The sequence below is a fragment of the Arctopsyche grandis genome, chromosome 3, assembly GCF_051622035.1.
Source record: "Arctopsyche grandis isolate Sample6627 chromosome 3, ASM5162203v2, whole genome shotgun sequence".
Classification (NCBI taxonomy): domain Eukaryota; kingdom Metazoa; phylum Arthropoda; class Insecta; order Trichoptera; family Hydropsychidae; genus Arctopsyche; species Arctopsyche grandis.
Genome location: NC_135357.1, coordinates 32,602,244 through 32,625,981, shown reverse-complemented (window position 1 = coordinate 32,625,981; position 23,738 = coordinate 32,602,244).

Here is a 23,738-nt window from a genome sequence, read left to right as displayed (position 1 = left end):
TTGTATTTCTCCTTTGTACCCTTTCGATACATGTAATATATTTTTTAAAATGAGGATTCCACATGCTAAATGCGTATTCTAGTTTAGGTCTGATAAAAGTTTTGTATATTTTTGATAGTTAAGTTCAGAAAATTGAATACACGTTTTATAACATACAAAAAAGAGTAACATTTGTTCACTATATGGTTAATATGAGAGGACCATTTTAGGTCGCAAATGGTGATGTTGAACGCAATTGATGAAATGGTTGTTTATTTTGTAGGAAATATTTGGGTTATTTTTGCCTAGTTGTATGTAGTAAAGAGCATTTCTTAATTTTTAAAGTTAAAATATCGTCATATATATCATATATACATACATATATATGACACATATATAGTCAACTTTTCTAAAGATGACAAATTAGTGACGATCAAAGTTGTGACTATTACAAACAGAGAGAAATTGACCACTCATTCCAAAGTCGCCTTTGAAGACACATGTGATAAGTAATTTAATAATTAAAGGAAGTAATTTATAAAATACAAAGGATTCATACATTAGATTAGCTAAATAAAATGTCTTCAAAACTTTGTTTCTTGGAACGTTTAGGAATTTATATAAGCGCAAAATTTTCGAAAAGGATTCTCCAGAGTCTTATTAGTCAACGGTAGTATAGTTGGGTATGTACATATGTATGTCTCCAATCCTCATCCATATGCATCTGCCTTCACCCAATTTTCTTACTACATCAACTCAATATGCCTTTATTAAAAGGTTTTATTTAAATTTTACGTAGGAATATATGTACAAATGTACGTACAAGTATCTTCTTTATGCGTGTAATCTTTTAGCCTCATCTCCATTTGATTTTCTTCACTCGTACCATTTATGTCTGCTACTTAAATCACACTTCTACCCATCTGTGTCATTTCCTGTTCGTTATGACGAACTTATACTACGCTCTACACTGACTTGTCTGAGAATTGAATCTTATCTATTATTTAGAGCAGAAACTCGTATCCAAATATCATTACTAGAAAATATTATGATCTTCATTCATATTTGTCAACATCAGTTTCTCTCCCTGTCTCATTTGGCTTAGAAATAGAGTGTAAATGCAAGCTCATATTATATAAACTCAGAGACGTCTTTGGACTATATGCCGCCCTTAGGCGAAGTATAAAAAGCCGCCCTTTTTAAAAGTATGATATTTTAATCATACATACAAATGATATTTTAATCATAAATATAATACCATGGAGAGATTTTTTGAATTACATTTGTATATAAAAATAATTTTAAATATACATATTTTAATGAAAAAATATGAGATACACTCACTTAGATTGTGGATTAGCAACTAATTTTTGAATGATAAATTATTGTTGATTAAATATGATATTTACAATTTTTCTTCTTCTTCGATTTGCCTTGTATTTGTTCGTCTAAATGTGCCGCCCTTGGGCGTTGCCTTACATGCCTATGCCCACGGGACATCATTATTAGTCACCGGAGCCTGAGGGGGCCGTGTATTGTTCAAAGGTTGTAAATGCATTGTTAAAGGTTTGCCGAACAATGGATAGCACTGTGACTATCCTACCTCTAATCATTATATACACTCGATATTTCTACGAGAGCATCGAATCTCATCTGTCATTCTGGCTTTTATGACCCAAGTTTGCATCAACCAAGTTAGCAAAACTTCTATTTTCTAGGTTAATTTTTCTCATATTTTCCTACATTAATGTAAGAAAATATGATTTTAATCTTAATTTTATGATAAACTAGCTGTATTACCCGGCTTCGCTCGGTATTTGTAATATAAACCGGTCAAACATGACTAATTTAATAGTAAACATTTTATTAAAAAAAGTATTAAAAAAAATATATTTGCCTTCGCCCTCCGCGCTCCCCTGAGCTGCGCCCCCTGTGGCGCCCCCGGCGGGGCCCCATGGGGATGCGCCCCCTGCACCCTCTGCGCCCCTTGCGCCCCCTGCGGGGACTTTGAATCCATTGAAAAAACAATAAATCATTTGTTCGATGACGTCACGGATCTACGAACGAACCAAGGATACATACATACATATATATATTTTTAAATTTTATGATTATTTAAAATATGATTTTTATTTAAATTTATGCTAATTTTTCTCATATTTTCTTACTTTTTGTCTTGTTTGATACTTTTTTACTACACCATTTACTTCTACATGAACGTATTGAATTATATTTATTATCTGAACATTCTACCAAACTAATCAATACTGACAAAACTTTTTTCTACAGACAATTCATCCCAATTTAAATGTTTTCTTCCAATTCTTCATCTTTTATACTCGTACTTAACTCACAAATTATAGTTTCATTATGAGTTTGATTGCGTTAAATCTTATCTATCATTTTAGCAGTAGAATTTAATGCTAGACGCACATTATTCTTCAAGCACTTTGTGATAACAATTACTACAATTTTCAATATTCGTATATTTATTTATTTATTTATTCACAAATTTTCCATAGTGACTTTACAGATCAACTCCAAGTCGACACTATGGTTATATAAAAAGGAAATTAATTATTATTATATTATAATAATATTATATATTAATTAAAAGACAAATATGGATAAAAAAAATATAAAAATACAAAATTGTAAAAACATGAAATATAAAAATATAAAAATACGAAATTGTAAAAATATAAAAATATAAATTGTAAAAATAAAAATATAAAATATAAAAATATAAAATTGTAAATACATGAAATATAAAAAACATGAGAAATAAAATATATGTATATTATATTATCGTCGACACACCAACGGGGATGATCCGAGAGAGTTATCTCGCGAGCGTAACGGCGCACCTAAATCAACTTCAACCCCGAATATTGAACATATAAATAAAGGACGGGAGGCTGGGGAGCTTCTTCGGCCGTTTTTTAAATTTTATTTTCGTTTTTCACGGTAGGTATCTGAAAGCTTTCGCTTATTATGTAAAAGCGGTCGTATAGTTAGGTCCGGTTTAGCCGCGGTGGTGGACATCGCCGACGATATTTGACAGTGGACATTTATTTTCGTTCGGTACGTCCTCCGACTCTTTTCTTCCTATAACCGAGGATATATACGCTTGTTTTCCCTCTGCTTTTACTGCTGCTGCTGGATGCTGCTGTAGCTGCTTCGTTTTTGTTTATCTTTGTTCGTTTGCGCAGATAAGCGCTTCTCGCTTGTCAACCGGGTTTGCTTTTCTGTTGAGCTCGGCGCGTCGACGACTCGCGCAATCCGCCTCTCCTTTGAGCAAAAGCGCGATTGTTTAACTGTAAATTAATTAATCGATTGCATTTTAATCGTCAGAATGGTGTTGGATGCCTCGATAGTACTATTGACACATTCAATGTCACCTCGGACGTTGATCGATGATCAATTATATGATATTATACAAGCATCAAATGAGGGTTCAGAAGTCAATTCAATTGATTTAATTTATTGTTTATTTCAATAGCATAACATAGATATTTCATATAATGTGTAAATAACTATGTAGGTATATATGAACCTACATAGTTGTTTAGCCAGCAGCATAGCTCGGTCGTTAAGCTTCTGCCTATCACCGAGAGGCGTCGGGTTCGATCCCATGAGCTGACCTTGATTGAAAATAATTTTTATAAAAGAGTATATACATATGTAGTGCTGCTGGTCAGACTCGGTCATTTGTGCCAAATTCCACTAATCAAATTTAAACCTTACAATTTTTACATTCACCTTTGAATCATCTGAAGAAGATGAGTATAATTTAGTCAAATTATTTACTTCCAAGCAGTGTATAAATGCTTATTATATTAAACTAGATTCGAATTGTAATCGTGAAGATTTTTATTACTAGCCTCTTCTTAGCTCGCTTTCGATTTTTTCGTCCGATTTCGTCTGACGAAATTAGGGTTCTTATCCGATCGTTTTCAAACTTTGCCATTTTGCTTGGTTTGGTCATCAATATATATGGAACCCAAATCCGCCATTCAGCCAGCAGCATAGCTCGGTCGTTAAGCTTCTGCCTATCACCGAGAAGCGCCGGGTTCGATCCCATGAGCTGATCTCGATTGAAAAGAATTTTTCTGAGTATATCTGTAGTGCTGCTGGTCCGATTTGGATATTTGTGACTCCAGGTGGATCGTTTCCTATCAGAGTTTGCCAATTTTCTCTGATTTAATTGTTGAAACTGTTCCCGATTAAAATTGGCTAAAAAACCTCCCTACCTACTATGACACCACTATTTTAGTATGATTAATGTACAATAAAATTTATGTACAATTCATAGATGTCTCGTTAATTTGCGAGTTTTCAATGTCTCGTAATTCAGCGACCTGTTTAATAAAAATGCTACATTGTTTGTAATTGGGGAGGAAGGCGCATTGGGGTTTACCTGTAAGGCCTTCTTGGTATATGTATATGTATGTAAAAAATAAATTAATACCTACTAGTTGTTGGGAAAGACTTAAGGTTTGAATAAAAGTCGTGAATCGAATCATGAACTTTCAGTTTATTAGCATGTAATATACTCTACCGATTGAGCAGCGTTGTTGATTTTTGGCTCATGTTAACTGTAAATAAGATTAAACGTAAAAAAAGTTCACGAACGTTACGTTCGCATTATATTCAAATTTAATTTTGACTCGTCGACTCGGTGAAATATAAAAAAAGAAATAAAGAAAAATAAGATATTAACGGAAACGATTAAAGTGATTTCGTCGTTGTTATTATTATATGTAGGGGAAAAACGTTCACAAAGACGCGCGTGGGTGGACAATGGATAATACCAATTAAAACCGTAATCTCGCATTATAAATGTATACAAATAAATCCGCAGAGAATATTGGAAAGATGATGTATGTATAAAACGAAACGTGCGCAATAATAAAATTTTATTATAGAAAATGATTAATTTGCCGTATGGAAATAAAATATACTAAAGAGACTTCAACGAGCGGAATCCCCACGAACCTGATAATATTATGTATGCAATATGATTTATGTATTAACTTTGTAAGAATAAACACAATATAGTTAAAATATTTTTATGGTTAAGGTTTCCAGAAGCCTATCTTATGTACATACTGTGTAATTGAATGATTTTACTATCAATTAAAATCCATTTAAGAGATTTATTTATAATGCTTTTGATGTAAGCTTTACATATACAGTCGAACTTGTTTAATATAATACGAGCATGGCTGTAGCAAGACCTTTGAGAAATTTAGTTTAAACGTTCAGTTATATAACGAGCTTACCAATTAATTTTACGGTGTAAATACAAAAAGTTGATTAAACAAGACTATTCTAGAAATATTACGATAATGACTCTTTTTATTATAACTCTTGTATATAGATATCATCATCAGATATATTTATTTATTTATTTTACATACATATATACAAATATACCAGGAAGGCTTAACAGGTAAACCCCAAATGCGCCTTCCTGGTCCACATAATGATTACATAGATACATGCAAATCTAAACAATATCTGATATCTATCGTCAGATATTACAAATATCGTATTAATACGATAAATAACGATGAATAACTTTCATGTATCAATACGAATTTTATATTCGATAAACAACCACAGAGACATCTATAGTGAGCAATTTGGCGAAACCTAAGATATAATAATAACTAAAGGTTCGCAACAGAAAATTGGGAAGGAAACGCCAATTTTACAGGAATCGTTTCAATGAAAATCAGAAAAATAGACAAATTCTGATAAGAAACGATCGACCTTGACAAATCAAGGTCTGGCCAATAGCGAGACTTAGCGGGAATCGAACTCGTAACATCAAGTACGAGATAATTCAACATTCACCACTAGACCACGCTACTGGTTATGAGCTGATCAGTAGATATGTTACAGTTGAAGTGTATCTTCTAGTTGTATTATATTCTATCTAATCTGGTTCCAACTACCGTTATAGTTGAAGTGTATTTTCAGTTATAATATATTTTGACTAAGTTGATTCAAATGGTGAATTACATTCCATCTGGTCAAAATATATGACAACTGAAGAAACAGTTCAACTATAAGTTGGCACTAGGTTAGATGGAGAGGTTCGTGAAAACGTCACTCGACTAGTAAATCGAGTTGAACGGTCACATTTTTGTTTTGAACACATTATTAGAGTTATCATAATATTAACTTCATTCGTAATATTTACCAAATGCATTATTGAATTCTAAAGCATTCGTAAAAACATCAGAGCTGTCAAATCTCAACAGTTATATTACTACTGGCGCACATTTTTGAAAGTGTATTTGCGATTGTAGAGATATAATTTACTAGTTGAAATATATTCGAATATGAATTACCTAAAACGCCAGTAATATATTACAACTGAAAATACACTTCGAGCATAACAGATGCACTGACAAATTAATCCCTTAAAATTTTAATACGTTCTTTACGTGCATACAGGGTTACTAGACGTCCCTATTTGAGCGGGACTGTCCCGATTTGAGCAGAAAAATCCCGAGTCCCGCATTGTCAAAATTTGTATATGTACAAAAATGTACTTAAATAGAATGGTTTGACTACAAAATTCACAACTTTCAATTTTTCTTGTCCTTAAACCAAACATGAAAATTGAATTTTCTTCAATTGAAGAATTAACAAAATTATTTGAAATGTTGACCTTCTATACTGTTCAAAATGAATATTGAAATATATAGTCGGGTATTTTATCTTTTATTTTTAGTACTTTTCAGCTTTCAAATCTCTCTAAGTAATCGTCCAGTTCAAATCAAAAGTCAAGTTTCATTTGGGATTTTTTCCCACTGTTAATACTATTTTATATTGAGCATTTTCTATTAAAAGATGTTTATTGGGATAGTGTTCTGGTCACACTATTTTTTGTTTTCGTTTAAAAGGGTTAATTAGAAGTGTGCTGAATTTTAAATCGGTAAAAGCTATGCGATTTCTCAAAACTTTCTTTTCTACAAACCCTTTTACATTTTCCAAGTTAACTTACATCGTCGCACCAAACATACATCGATCCCTAGTTAATTTAGGAGAAAAACTCCAACCACTGGAGATTCAACATTATCCGAAATTATTAGGGTTGTTAGTCGTCTTGATTAATCGCATTGTCACCAGTTTCAAGTCTCGTGTCTCGGTGTCCCGAGCAAACCTCTCAGAACGCCCAAATGTCCCGGTTTATTACTTTTTAAATTTCTATAGAAGTTTTTAACTCGGTATTAAAATAAATGTAACTTCTAATATATATGTAACTTAGAAAGAGACTTTGTATGTAACATTGGTTGGTTGGTTTGTTCGTAGACGACACTTTTGATTTTTCTTTTCGATTCATAGGCGCCGATTCGATTTTTTTCGATTCAAACGATTTGAAGTCCCCGAGGGCAAAGGCGCCGAGGGCGAAGGCTCCGGGGGCGCAGGCGCCGGATTCTGGTATACATATAATTTCGAAAGAGAGAGTGTATATGTTTGTTTGTTGGTGACAGCCAATTTAATAAAAAAAAAAATGAGTATTCATATAAATTTATATAAAATAAAACTATTCAAATAAATTTAATAAAATATTTACTATTAGGTTAGTCATGTTTAAGCGGTTCATATTACAAATACCGAGCGAAGCCGGGTAAAACCACTAGTAGGTATATAAACGAAAGTGACTTCATGTAATGAAACACTCTCACTAACCGAAATAGCAGGTAATACCTTTCGATGGTTTTAAATATAATTTTTTCATGTACCCCCTGGACCTTTTTTCATGTACTATTAGATTAGTCATGTTTAAGCGGTTTATATTACAAATACCGAGCGAAGCCGGGTAAAACCACTAGTAAACTATAAACAGAAAGTCGATGTCTGGACCAGACAGTCTGGTACACACTGCAGCAATAGTCAACAATTAACTTTTTTTGTCTCTGTCCTATATTTTCTGGAGAACTGTGTGTAGAATGGAGATAAAAATGTGTTTTAGGTATCAATCAATTTATCTTAAATTTATAATTTTTCAACACTCTCATTTATGATTATGTGTATATTATTTGTATTTTTTAAATTTAGATGATTATGGTTGCATTTTTTCCCATACTTTGGTTTATATTATATTGTCAATTGTTTTTAAATTGAAATTTTTATGACTGCTTTTGTTCCTATGAATAAAATAGTTGAATATAGATTTTATTCCTATTAATGTGTTCATGTGGTTTTACACTGTATTTTTTTTTAATTTAGATGTTATGACCGCTTTTATTCCTATTTAAATAATTAATATAATTTAATTATTCAATATAAATTAAAAATTGTTTGATCTGATTTTTTTTTGGGGGGTGGGGGTGTCCCGGTTTGACTTGCAAGATATGTATGTGACAACCCTAGAAATCATGTATGTACGAATATACTCACGTATGAAGCTTAGTTAGTATGCGCTGCCAACGCTGCAGTTTTTCTTTTGTGATATTATAATAAATTAGCGATATCGTCGACTACATATTGGCTATTTTCCCCTCGTTTATCGACCGAGAGAGTGTATGTGTATGTGTTTGTTTGTTTGTTTGTTTCTGTTGGTTGGGTGAAATATCGTGTCGGGTATGCGAGCGTCTGGCCACATATTTGGGTTGGGGACGTCCTCGGCGACGTATGGTAATGAGGGGCGCAGCGGCCGTTCAAAGAGGCCGCCCCTTCATTACGACACGCGCGCCGCCGCCCCTGGACAGCCGACTGGACTCCACTTTCTGCCCCCCGCTGGACTCAATAACCCCTCCCTGACTGAACGGGTAACGAGCGGCCCACTGTCGTACAATTCCACACGTTCAATGGCGAATCTTGGTATTCGTCGGTTTTTACATACCTCCTTTACGTTTCACATGGCTTTCGTGCTAGTGGTAATTTTTATCTCTTATCCGATCGTTTTCATACTTTGCCATATTGCTCATTTTGGTCATCAATACACGTTAACGTATCGTCTGCCATTACGTTGGAGATAAAATATCGTATACAACGCGTTTTAAAAACGGGGCCCGTAAACCTTCCTGACGTTTAATAAGCGTTCGTCCCGTGTCTTCCTACCTGTTCGCCTTGATATGGCCATATAAGATTTTAATTGTTTAAACGCCTATAATTCACTCTATATTTTATAAAATTTGCTCTATAGGTTCTCGTTTTCTCTAATATTTAAATATTTATAGTTTTAACTCTCATATGTATATATAAATTTCAAATTTGGCGTCTAGCTTTATGTAATGTAATACACGATTTATATTGATTTTTGGCCAAATATGTCAAATATGAAATTTCACTGTATATCTCCTCAGTCGGTTTTATCTGCGAGATAATTATTCAATAAGAAGTTATGTTGTATCTAATTGTTAATATGATTTACAATAAGCTTACATACATTTAGTTTTTTACAATAAGCTTAATTACAAGCTTCACACAGGGAAGAACGGCACGTCGCACGTACATATGTACTGGTATTTTGCCTCAAAAGCTGGTCAAAAAACAAAAATTCAAATTTTTACAAATTGAGTTTTTGTCGTGATCCCAAAGTAGGTAGATAAATATAGGGTTTGGTGCATCCGCTCTAAAATCACCAGATAAACGAACGACAGATTAACAGAACGGCAGCTTTAAACGTAATTCTCGTTTTCTCGAATGATAGATTGCACATCAGATGACGAGTAACCTTTCGATGTGCACAGATGCAATTATTAAAATTGAGTTGGATCTTTCTGGCGAGTTTAATAAGGCAAGATTCGGAACTTATCGAATCGTGCCTTATTAAACTCGCCTGAAAGATCCAAATCAATTTTAATAATTACCATTTTAATAATTGCATATGTGCACATCGAAAGGTTACCCATCATCTGATGTGCAATCTATCATTCGAGAAGACGAGAATTGCATTTAAAGCAGCCGTTCGTTAATCTGTCGTTCAATTTGTCTGGCGATTTTAGAGCGGATGCACCCATAGATTTAGAATATACTAGATATGGCATTTCATACAAATTTCGTTGGAGATCTTGTCGCCACTAGCTGAGGGGTGCGGGGGGTTTAACTAGCGGGGGGAAGTTGGGAAAAAAAAAGTTTTTTTCTTTCCTTTCCTACTTATAAGCTACTAACCTACTGAGAGAAAAGTGTGCATGCGCCATGTATTTTGCATGCGCCAAAAGGGAGACCAGTATAAACCGCGAGGGCGGATCTATGTATTATACATCTATGGGATGCACCGCATCCATAAATATAACGTTACACTGTAGAGTCCTTACCCGGGTTAAGCTCACGAGCCAAATGAAGGTAAAAGTCGGAATTCTCGACAGGGTGGACCCTCTAGGTTCGGTCAATCCGCTCTTTCCTGTCATCGGTTGCTCTTTGCGAGTACTCTAGTATTGCCGTGCCCTGAATTAACTCGACTTTTACCTGATGAAATACTGATGAGCGCAGGTTACCAGATAAATATTTTAAATAATATCCGATAATCTACGCTCACCAAGGTGGAAAATATCGCATTCGGGCACGTTAGCAACGATTTCATTGAGAAGTCGAATAGCTCTTGGAATAGGAGCCATTCGAAAAAGAACTGTGCGAGCAGGAGGTACAACCATCAAATGATGATGTCTACCACGCATATAGTTATTAGAGACATAAAGTCCCAACTGTTCCAGCAACAACGGGCATGACGTATTACCTCGCAGTAGTTGGAGAACGAAACGAATTTATGTGAAATTTCTCCGAAGTTCAAGGAAATTATAACCAAGCGTGTCCAAAAGGAAATGAGTAGGATAGAGATATGGGTAGTACCCAAACTTTTTCTTATAGAGAAAACAAAGAAATACTTTTTGCACTTTTTCGATCATAAGAGAGTAATTTGTTTCACGTGGATTCCACACAATCGCATTATACTCTAGCTTATTTCTAACAAGCGATAATACAAGGGGTTGGAGAATAACCGAATATATCTCAAGACAAATCCAATTCGACGAAAGGAAACGTCAGCGACTGTCTTGATGTGGTTGTGAAAGGTGAATTGAGGATCAAAAGTGATACCCAAGTCGACCATAGATTGTATTCGTATTATTATAAAATCGTAATTACGCAAAAGTGTAAAGGAAATGTGTTTGTTGGTAACCACGTCAACAGGTTGGTTTATGACGACACGGCATTGAAGAGACGTTACTCTACGGAGTTGAGCTCCAACCATCACTTGAAACGGGAATGGGAACGGGAACGGGAACGGGACCGGGAATTGCATACCTTAGGGCGCGATCACACAGCGAGGGAGCGGTATGCTGTACGCGGCATATTTTTTTTAGATAATTTTTAACATACAAAAAAAACACGCTTATACCGCGTATGATACGCCGTATCTTACGGGATCGTGCGGGATTAGAGCGGACTCGTTGAAATTCTATAGAATTGTTTATACTAACTTGACGGTGATATATACCAATTCGTCGACCCTCGGACGACGCCTGACAGTGATCGATAACGGTGTATCCCATATTTGCAAAAAAATATAGCAGAACTTGTCGGAATAATAAGATTATAGAAAATACAAATTACATTAAGGATTTCAAGCTTTTATTGTTTAATAATTCAGTTTTAAACTTAATTAGTAAACAATTAACAAAAATAGACATACAAGTGTCATACGGCGTATCATACGCGGTATAAGCGTGTTTTTTTGTATGTTTAAAACTATCTAAAAAAAATATCCCGCGTACAGCATACCGCTCCCTCGCTGTGTGATCGCGCCCTTATTCTGGCATTGCAAAGCATGCCGGGTTCAGCTAGTTTATATATAAGCTATATGTAACTTTATTTAAGACACCCTTTGAAATCAACGGGCACGGCACTGATATTATATAGTTAAAGTGTTGTGTGATTGAATGCTAATACCGACTTACCTTATAGAGATTTAGATTAAATCATTCAAAGAAAAGTCATCAAAAACGATTGGAAATATGATGACAACTTCAATAGATCTGGGAGAGTTTGATTTGTTTTAATTGGATTGAAAATGTGCAATAAAATGAGATTTTTGCCAATGTTAGGGTTAGCTGAGTAGAGCTGCGGTGACACTGGATATGCGTAATACCCTCTTGTACTTGTGTTAAAGATCAGCGACGTTTCGGACGCCATGTTTTAAGCCCAATCGGAATGCGAAAATATATATACGCACACATGGTAAATATGCAGAAACGGGTGCAGGGGTGCATTCGCCCCGGGAATCCGAAATTGAAGGGTACAATTCATCGATCGAACCTTTCTCAAATATTAGATTACAGCTTATAAGATGCTGATCACAATGTGGATATATGTCCAATTTTAATGTATTTATATAATTTAAAAGTTGAAGTATATCATGCGCATTGGGGTGTTAGAGAATGGGTTGCAGTTTAAATTGAATACGATTTATCATATGCGTAATTGCTTGGTTGTATGAAATGAATGTCCACCGGGTTTGTAGTGACAAATTCTCAGAACTGCTTTTCAATAATAAATTTCACACAACTCTTTCTTAAATAAATTGATGTTAGATAGATAATGTGTTATAATATTATAGAATACGAGTATCCATTACTTTTTCTTGTAAACTTTTAATCATTAAAACATGGAAAATGACATGGCTACCATTTAATTTCGCCTATCTCAATAGTTTGAATGTGTTGGTTCAAAAATATATAGATAATTATAATTGTAGTATAGTTACAGAATCACTGAAAGCATAATCGTGATGTGCTTACTTGTCATTGTCCACAGATGGAGCGACTTGACTGCGCTGCTGGGCAATCTATCTCAACGATTTATCGCCCGTAGTTGCAAACTAGTAGGTAGCAGGTAGCAAGTTTATGACGGATTTAAATATAAATAAATAATAGGTCAAACTTTAAACTAATCGAAAATCGACCAATTGTAAATTTATTTAACTTATTGCAGGTTATAATTTTTCTTAGTGAAACGAATTACCTAATCAGTTGAATTACCTCTAATTAACCGGACTTATAAATTAACGGGCTACGAAAAAAAAGCCGTAGATAGAGCTATATCTACGATCGATCAATCAGAAAGATAAGTAATCTGTATATTGGCTTAATTTAGATCAATCGAAAGTATAGACCGACTTTTATAACAATGTATACATTTATAATATAATAGTCGATATTATAGGCATAATGTTATTGATGCCGCGAATACCTGTCTTTCGACTCATCCGTTTTGTAGTTAAATATTTTGTGGCGTTAACTTTTTGTCCGTGAACAATTTGTTCGTTAATGTTCTGTCGTGTGAAATTTATGTTCGTGGATGTTTTGTGGTGTGAGCATTTTGTCTATGAATCTTCTGTCGTGTTCATTATATGGGTTAATGTTTTATCCGTAAATTTTTATTCTGTGAGCATTTTGTTCATAAGCATTCTATCGCGTCAACCTTTTTTGTGTACATAATGTCCGTGAAAATTTTGTCATGTGAGCTTTTTGTCTGTGAAATTTCAGTCACGTGGACCTTCTCACGTGTACATTGTGTCCATGAAGGTATTGTGATGTGAGCGTTTTGTCTGTGAACTTTCTGTCTTGTAAATTATGTCCGTGAACGTTTTTTTCTGTGACAATTTTGTCTATGAACATTCTATCGTGTGAAATTTCTGTCGTGTAAATCATGTTTGTGAATGTTTTGACGCGTAAGCATTTTGTCTGTAGACGATTTATTCTGTAAATATTTCGTCCATGAACATTCTCCATATGACAGTAGATCTGTACTACAATATATGTATATTTTCATTTTATTTACATACATATTAACGACAGTGACATTACAGAATACACTGTGTGACCAGTCACTGTGACCAGACATATAAGCATAATATAACAACTATATACATATAAGAAAATTAAGAGATATCTGTTATAGATAATACATTTTTGAAATCATATTCAAATTAGCGAGACATCTATTTTATAGATAATAATTTTTTTGAAATCAATTATTGATGACATAGTTAGTAGGGTGGTTTTTGTCGATTTGATAGAGGAATCGCTTCTACCATGAAATCAGATAAATTGGTGAACTCTGATAGGAAACAATCGACTTGGAGTCACAAATATCCAAGTCTGACTAGCAGCATTAAGCTTATACTCAGAATACATTATTTTCAATCAAGATCAACTCACGAGATCGAACACGGTGACCACTTGGTGCTTAGTATCAACGCAACCACTACTGGCTAATATGTACATTTTTTATTTATTTATTTTTACATAGATATACCAGGAAGGCAAAAAATGCAGCATTTTATTATTAAATAAATCACTGTACTTCCAGAAGCTGAAGAACACGAAATAACAATTAATTAATTAATTAATTACAGAATTAACCATTGAGACATCTATGGATTTGGATTTTGTACATAATTTTTACAAATTATGTACAAAATCCTAGTAAAAATATAAATACAGAAGATTTGTGACGACAGGAAAGATGATTTTTTGCCAATTTCGAGAAACCGTTTCAACAATGATCAGATGAAATTGTCAAACTCAGATAAGAAATGATCGATTTGGAGTCACTAATACCCCCCAAATCTAATCAGCAGTATAGCGGATCGAACCCATTGATCACTTGGTGCTAAACATATGTACATACACGCTACCATTAAGCCACACTGCTTGCTAATGGTAGTACATATGTAATGGTGGTATGTATGTAGATGCATACAAGACAATCATCGCTATTCTATGAATCGATACGAGATTTGGACCGTTGATGGTCTCGCAAATTTCAACCCAGACCCAAACAATGATAGTGGGAGGAACTTTAACTAGTGGGTGCCTATTTTTTTTTTTTTTAGTAACTTCAACTTGCCAACTGTTTAATGGTAAGTGTTGCGGTCTCAGTTTTCGTTACCATAATGAATAGTCCAGTTAGCGTTGACCAATATGGGGGCGCGCGCTCACATATTTATTGTGCAGATGTTTTGCGCATGCACGGGCCACACTACTTACTTCACTTACCTTAAGTATATGTATATATATATGTAAATACATATCTATCTACTTGCTCGCTATTATACAAGATAGGTATGCATGCGCTCTTAGCCGGCTATCTGCCGCCGCTACCGATCGACAGTATCTTCGCATTCTCAAACGCGTATCTTATCCCGGCTGTCATACCCGGCCGATAGCGCGAGACCGCCGCAAAAATATATGTACTTGTGTATTATGTGTTGCATATCGGGTATACTTGTCCTTATGTATATACCTAGCTGCAGTTTGAATTCGCCTATTGTAGTTCGGTTTTGTGCAAAAGGGTGTCTTTCCGATTTTCAGGCCGGTACTGCTAACATTCTGTTCTCAATTCCTGCTATGATTGTTTTCAATTTTTGCTTTATTTATTTATTTACATACTAGCTGAACCCGGAATGCGTTGCAATGCCAGAATAAGGCATGCAATTCCATTTCCCGTTCCCATTGCGTTCCCGTTCCCATTGCGTTCCCGTTCCCGTTTCAAGTGATGGTTGGAGCTATCTAAATTAACTAACGTCTCTTCAACGCCGTGTCGTCATAAACCAACTGGTAACGTGGTTACCAACAAAGAGATTTCCTTGACTAAGCAATGCCGCTTCATACCATCGCGTCGGTAAAATCGTAATTACGAATATTATTTTTAAGAGCTTTTTCCCGTTTTCCCCGTTAAGAAGTTCAATCGTAATCGGTTGAGTAGTTTAAGAGCCTATACGAGACAGACAGACAGACAAATGGACATTCAATTATGTATATATATATATATATATATATATATATATATATACATATATATAGATTAGCCACAGTGTTATTACAGAATACTCATTATTTGTAAATAGACATATTCATATGTATGTCCATATGTATATAGTAATAATTAACCTATGCTTCACCTGTATGGAATAACGCCTCGAATACTAACCTTTCCAAGCTCCAAGTAATACAAAATAAATCCCTAAAAATAATTTATAATACACCCATATATACTAACCTGAAAAAACTGTATGCCATATATAATATTCCGTTTGTTACAGACATTACTAACAAACTAACCAGTAGATTCTATGACAGAATCACTAATAACCATACTAACACACTTGTGAAGAGTCTCGGTGATTACAACAAAATGTCTATACCCTTCAGGTGTAAACACAGATTACCTAAACACAATCTGCTTTAGGTCATCGACTTTAGAGAGTCTTTAATTAATATTATGTATTAGATGTATTATGAACACTTATACGGATTGTAAATAGGTTTTTGAGCTCTTTTTCCTATTATGGTTTAGATTAACATTAGAATAATATAATACTGTGATTACTAACCAAATTAAATTAAATTGTAAAATAGAAAATGATCAGTAGATCAGTAGCTATTAAAATAGATATAAGATGTACTGTGAACATAATTTCGTAATAATAAAAAGCATTTAAAAATCAAAATCAAAAATATAGTAATAACGAGTCACCGGACCCTGAGGGGGCCGTGTATTGTTCAAATGTTGTAAATGCATTGTTAAAAGTTTGCTGAACCTTTTTTACAAAGGATTTACAACAATTGAACAATAAACGGCACGCTTCCGGTCCTACCTCTAGTAATAACTTTTGTTTGTGATCTATATAAACTAAATTTACATCGGAATCTTGTGTCAGATAAGAGCAATGACAGTTAGCTACCCATACGCGACTTTTTATCGACCTTTTGCAACTCATTTAAACAGTGATCAAAGTTAATTTTTGACTTTCATTTATTTATTTTATTTACATATTAGCCACAGTGATATTACAGAATACTCTAACGCGCCACTGTGATCAGACATATAAGCATAATACAAATATATAAGAATAAGGGAGACATCTACATATGTTATAGGTAATACATTTTTGAAATCATATTCAAATAGTGGTGACATAGTGGGTAGAATGATTTTTGCCAATTTAATTAAATCAAATAAATTGGCAAACTCTGATAGGAAACGATTGACTTGGACTGACAGCAGCAACCAGTGGGACTCGAACCCGTGACCACTATGTTCAAAAGCATACATATATGCTAACCACTAGTTCACGCTGCTGGTCAAATAAAACTATTGTTGATTACAAAGTTAAAGCACAAGTACATAGTTTCAATGAATAAAGGAATCATCTAAGATAATACTCAGAATAAATTATTTTCAATCGAGGTCAGCTTTTGGGATCGAACACCTCTTGGTGCTTAGTATCAACGCAACCATTGAGTCACGCTGCTATTTATCTACATATGTACAATAGATGAAATTTATGATCATACATAAATTCGACCTTGAGATTTCGACTGATTTGAACTCAGATCGATCAATGATCACGTTTTTTTATTTATTTTTTTATTAAAAACAATGAAATCAGATAATTTGCCAAATTCTGATAAGAAACGATCGACCTGAATTAACAAAGTCTGACTGGCAGCACTACACAAATACTCGGAATAAACTGTTTTCAATCGAGGTTAAACCAGGGCTTGATGCCGGGAACCTCTCGGTAGTTAGCATTAACGCAACCACCGAGCTATACTGCTGGTTTTTATTGCTTAAAAAAAATATATGTGTGTGTGTGTTTTTCAGAGATAGTGAACTGAAACTATTGGTCTATGAAATGCTTATGGTTTGGTATATGAAATGTTAATGATACCTTCCTTATACATATGTAGGAAGCCTCTTTTTATTTAAAAGGGTTTTGGATTCAATTATTTCTGAAGTCGTTCAACGGATTGGGCTAAATATTTTATGTATGTAGAATGAAATGGCAAAATAAGTGCTATAATGGATAAAATAAGTGCTCGAATGATACTCGATAGAATGTAAATGGGTGCAAGGAAGGCCACAGGGGAGATGAGTGAATGAAATCAGAAAAAATGTGTAGGATGAGAGTTGTCCAAAACAGAGACGAAAAACAGAACGATTGTGAATGATGATGATGATGATGATAAGTATATGTATATGATAAATTTTATATTTTGTTATTTTAAAAATATATTTAGCTCAATAGGAAGTTGTGCTTTTAAATTCGTAGAGAAGAGTTTCAAAGTTTTTAATGTTTTTCTCTTGGGATTTGCACCCACTACCCTTCAGCTGGTAAATCGTTGTCTAATCAATGAGCTCCTTCTTTACTCACTAAGGGCGAAAATACACTGAGTGGTATTGCACGTCACGTGCTTGGCTCTTCGCTGTCACCGTTTACAGTAGGGGTTCGTCAAACCAAAATCGGGTGTAGTTGCACGTGCAGTGTGCATATTTTTGGGAGGTCGCACGTGTATGCATATCCATATGCAACCGAGATCGCGCGCATTTTTCTCCTCATTCGCCCATATAGACCAGACTAGTGGTTAGCATATAATGCTTTGAACAGAGTGGTCACGGGTTCAAATCCCACTGGTTTCTGCTGGCCAGACCTCGGATTTGTGACTCCAGGTCGATCTTTTCCTATCAGAATTTGCCTATTTATCTGATTTTCATTGAAACGGTTCCAACAAATTGGCATCCTTACCCATTTTCTCGCAAAATGTCGAGTTTTCAGCAATCTCAAATTTCGCTGAATTGTATACAATGTTGCAAATTTACAAATTTGACAGTAAATCTCTCTGTGGATGTTAATTGATATGCATTTACTTTATATGATACTAATAATAATTGTATCAAATGTACAATATTTATGGCCAGGAAGATGCATTGGGTTTACCTATTATGCCTTCCTGGTATAAATTAAAAATAAATAAATAAATTAGATCGAGACTTCATAAATACTTCATACATTTTAACAGGCCAATTAATTAATATCATCATAAATGTACATAAGTATTATTGCTATGTGAAAGATAATCTCTGATATATAGTTCTGAGTTCCTCAAAAAATACACTTACATAGTTCTACGTCAAAATATACATGTTTAAATGTTACATAGCACATTTGCAATACTATGTATAATTACTCTATCAATTCATAATATTTATAAATACCCATCATGTAAAATCGTATCCGTAAACTTTGAACTGCAAAGATCGTTCGTATCCTATCACTCACTTATCAATCAATAATATTAATTAAATCGTTTATTAATATATGTATTTTTGTATTCTTAATATATAGATATGTATTTATGCACTCTGTATAATATTAATAATATTTGTATTTCTGGCCAGGAAGGCGCAATGGGTTTACCTGTTCGGCCTTCCTGGTATAAATTAAAAGATAAAATAAAATAAAATATGATTCGCCCATCTCGTGGTAACTTAGACATAATTTTAAATGGGCTGAAGCATGAGGTCAATAGACATCCACATAAAATATTCACTTGTCCGAGCAACGCCGGGCAATATTTACTAAAAGCTATATACACAGTTTTATTCGATGTTGGTTTCTCTTATGCTTTAGCACTTTTTTTTAAATTAAATTATATTTAATGTACGTATAGTAAGCTGATAGTAGTCAGTGCTCGTATGTTTGGCCCCTTTACAGTCGACTATGGAGTCAGCTTCATTACAACGACTCCACTCTCCTGGTATAGAGTCCAATAAAGACGACACTTCACCCATTGACTACAAAGAGTCCAATTAACGAAACCCAAGAGCTTAAAGGTCACGCCAGCGACCAAATGAATCGTCCGACGACCGATTCAGCGGCTGCGGTGCATCCATCCGCTGCACAAAAGTGCATAGTGTGCAATAATTTGGGACGCGGTTGCAGAACAGCCAAGTCAAGGTCCTGCTCGTTCTTATTGCGATGTGTCAGGGATATGCCGCCAAGAGAGTGCGGTTGCTTTGTCATCGATATCGTACGCTCGCAATCGAATGGCAACACCTACAAGTATGCAAATCAAAAAAAAAACATCACTTAGCTGCTGTGATATTGTGAGAATGCATTAAAAATACCGAATGCAGTTTCAGCAGTGGTCTTATAGGCTTTGTAATGAGGAAAATTTGACTCAATGACTGCTAACTCCAAGGTATGTATGTAGGTTCAAACTGTAACCATGAGGGGTAAACTTTTCTTTGATAGTGTTGCGTAGGGGTGGGTGGAGAATCCAAATAAAAGGCCAAAGTCGCTTCACACCATTTATTGGGTGATTAAGGAGATCCTCGCACTGCCAGTTCTACGTTCAGAATGCCTTCATATGGCCTAAGCATCTGCTTATAAAGGGCAGGTCACTCACTGCATCTTTCTCGACGCGTTTGTTTACCTATTATTATAGTCACGTACCAGATATGTAGTCCCACGGCCCCACTAAGTCCATTTGGGAGTCTCCATTGTTGGCCAACAGCACTTAAGCCTGGAGCAGTGCCAGTTTTAGGGGGGGCTGGGTTGGAGATAATCCTCGAAAACCAATTATAACGGCGGCTCATTTTAGCATATGCTACAATAGTAATATCAGTGGTTTTATAAATACAACTAATGATCAGGTGCTCTTGATAAAAAGTGAAGAATCTGTTGACGCATCGTCTGTACAAACAATTATCATTCATCAGTGTGAAAATAAACATTTTGTATATGATCCGTTATATTTGTAATTAGGAAGTCCAATTTTAGCTTAAAAAAAATTATTCCTATTTGACTTTATTCAAAAATTGTTATCGCATCTATTTTAATTTATACCAGAAAGGCCTAACAGGTAAACCCATTGCGCCTTCCTGGCCAGAAACATTTTACATTTGATACAAGTATTATTAGTAGTCACCGGAGCCTGAGGGGGCCATGTATTGTTCAAAGGTTGTAAATGCATTGTTAAAGGTTTGCCGAACAATGGATAGCACTGTGACTATCCTACCTCTAATTATTAGTATCATACAAAGTAAATACATATCAATTAACATCCACTGAGACATCTATGGTCAAATTTGTAAATTTGCAGCATTTTATACAATTCAGTGAAATTCGAGATTGCTGAAAACTAGAGATTTGTGAGAAAATTGGTAAGATTGCCAATTTTTTGGAACCGTTTCAATTAAAATCAGATAAATTGGCAAACTCTTATAGGAAACTATCGACCTGGAGTCACAAATTCAAGGTCTGGCCAGCAGAAACCAGTGGGATTTGAACCCGTGACCACTTTGCTCGAAGCATCGTATGCTAACCACTATTAATATTAATAACCACACTTAATATATATTACTATTACTAACCACTATTGCTAATATTATTCTACTGGTCTACTCTGCTGGATAAGCTAAAGCAGAATAAACGTATTACAGGCCATCAGTATTTTTAAATATTGTTAAATGCAAAACATTATATTTTATGTTATGCAAAATATTTCTCAAAACGAAGTTATACTACATTCAAATATAACGGGTCATATATTGATGGTATACATATCTATACTTCGGTGTGTCATTTTGATTAAAAGGCATTTTATAATCACGAAGGGGATATTCCTTTATTTAAATATACAATATTTTATATATGTACATATACACGCATATAAATTACAATAAAATACATTTAAATATCATTACATTTATATAAAACAAAATCAATCACAGTAAGCATTACATTTTCGGTTACGATTGGTTGTCAAAATGTATGCAATTTGTTGTATCACTAGCGTTACTAATTCACAATATAGAAAAATCTGTCAATATTAAATTAAACGACATGTACATACAAACCTGAAGATAAAACTTTTATCATAAAATTTGGTTGATTAAAGATAAATCTTAATTTTGTTGATGATATTAAGATATGGTGGTAGAATTATGTTTGAGATAATCTCAATGAAAAGTCAGGTGATTATAAGTCACACTCCGTTCTATAGGTTTTTGAGCTCTTTTTCCTATTATGCTGTAGATTGACATTAGAATAATATAATACTATGATTACTAACCAAATTAAATTAAATTGTAAAATAGAAAATGATCAGCAGATCAGTAGCTATTAAAATAGATATAAGATGTATTGTGAACATAATTTCGTAGATGAAGAGTTTTTCTTAAATATTATCATTGTAAAAACAAAATTATTGTCAATCAGCCAGCAGTATAGCTAATAACTATAATAAGTAATCCTAAAATAATATAATATAATTCCAAACGTAGCATTTTATTAAACATTCATATATAATTACGTCATATTCCACATGTATAGGTATCCATTAACACCCCTCAAGAAAGCACCAATGTTACTAGCACCTCTGATGCTCTCAGGAAGGAAATTGCATATTTGAACACCACTGTGGAACACTCCTGCAGTTTTGGCTTTTTTTACATACCTCCTTAACGTTTCACTTACGATTACAATTCAGGAAAAAATTTGCCTCTTATCCGATCGTTTTCATACTTTGCCATATTGCTCATTTTGGTCATCAATATAAGTAAATGGATCCTCCGCCATTACTATGGTCCAAAAATATCGTGTAAGACGCGTTTGATATCTGCCCGGCGAGATAGTCGTTGACGTTTATTAGTTTTTAACATAGATGGCGGTAGTAAAATAAAATTATTGTTTTTATTCAAAATAATAATTTTATATACAAATTATGGAAGAGGTATGTTTTTAAAAACCTTTTTTTTATTGTTATTACATACCTCTTACAAGTTTCACTTACGATTATACGAATTTGAATAAAAACTCGAAAACTGCAAGCAATGATTTGTTGGAACTGTTTCAATGAAAATGAGATAAATTGACTAACTCTGATAGGAAACGATCGACCTGGAGTCACAAACCAAGTGCCTGACGTCTATCCAGTTTTTAGTTTTAAAAATAGATGGCGGTAGTAAAATAAAATTATTGGTATTTTTATTACATACCTCCTTTACGTTTCACATGGCTTTCGTGTTAGTGGTAATTTTTATCTCTTATCCAATCGTTTTCATACTTTGCCATATTGCTCATTTTGGTCATCAATACACGTTAATGTATCGGCTGTCATTACGTTGGAGATAAAATATCGTATACAACGCGTTTTAAAAACCTTCCTGACGTTTAATAAGCGTTCGTCCCGTGTCTTCAACCTGTTCCCCTTGATATGGCCAAATTAGATTTTAATTGTTTAAACGCCTATAATTCACTCTATATTCTATAAAATTTGCTCTATAGGTTCTCGTTATCTCTAATATTTAAATATTTATAGTTTTAACTCTCATATGTATATGTATATAAATTTCAAATTTGGCGTCTAGCTTCATGCAATGTAATACACGATATATATTGATTTTTGGCCAAATATATCAAATCTGACATTTCACTGTATATCTTCTCAGTCGGTTTTATCTGCGAGATAAGTATTCAATAAGAAGTTATGTTGTATCTTATTGTTGATATGATTTACAATAAGCTTACATACATTTAGTTTTTTACAATAAGCTTAAATACATACATCACATACACTTATTTTTAGTTATCAGCTGATTTAATTTATCTGATGATTGAAAAGTTCATTTCTGTAAATACATAAACTCATTTATGGACAATCATACATTGATAAACTATTCTTAAAGCAAATCATTAAAGCAATCTTAGCATTAATAAACTATTCTAAACGGTAAGGTTCCCGGCATAAATGAGTATACATATTGCCGGCAGCAACTCATAACCTCAAATTTCATTGTTTATTCCTCCATAACAAACTTTCTAACCAATACAAGCTACATATGTACACAGATCAAACAGTGATAGTTTTATTTTTAGTTATCAGCTGATTTAATTTTTCAAAATTATTATTTTATATACAAATTATTAACTCTACCTATAGTTA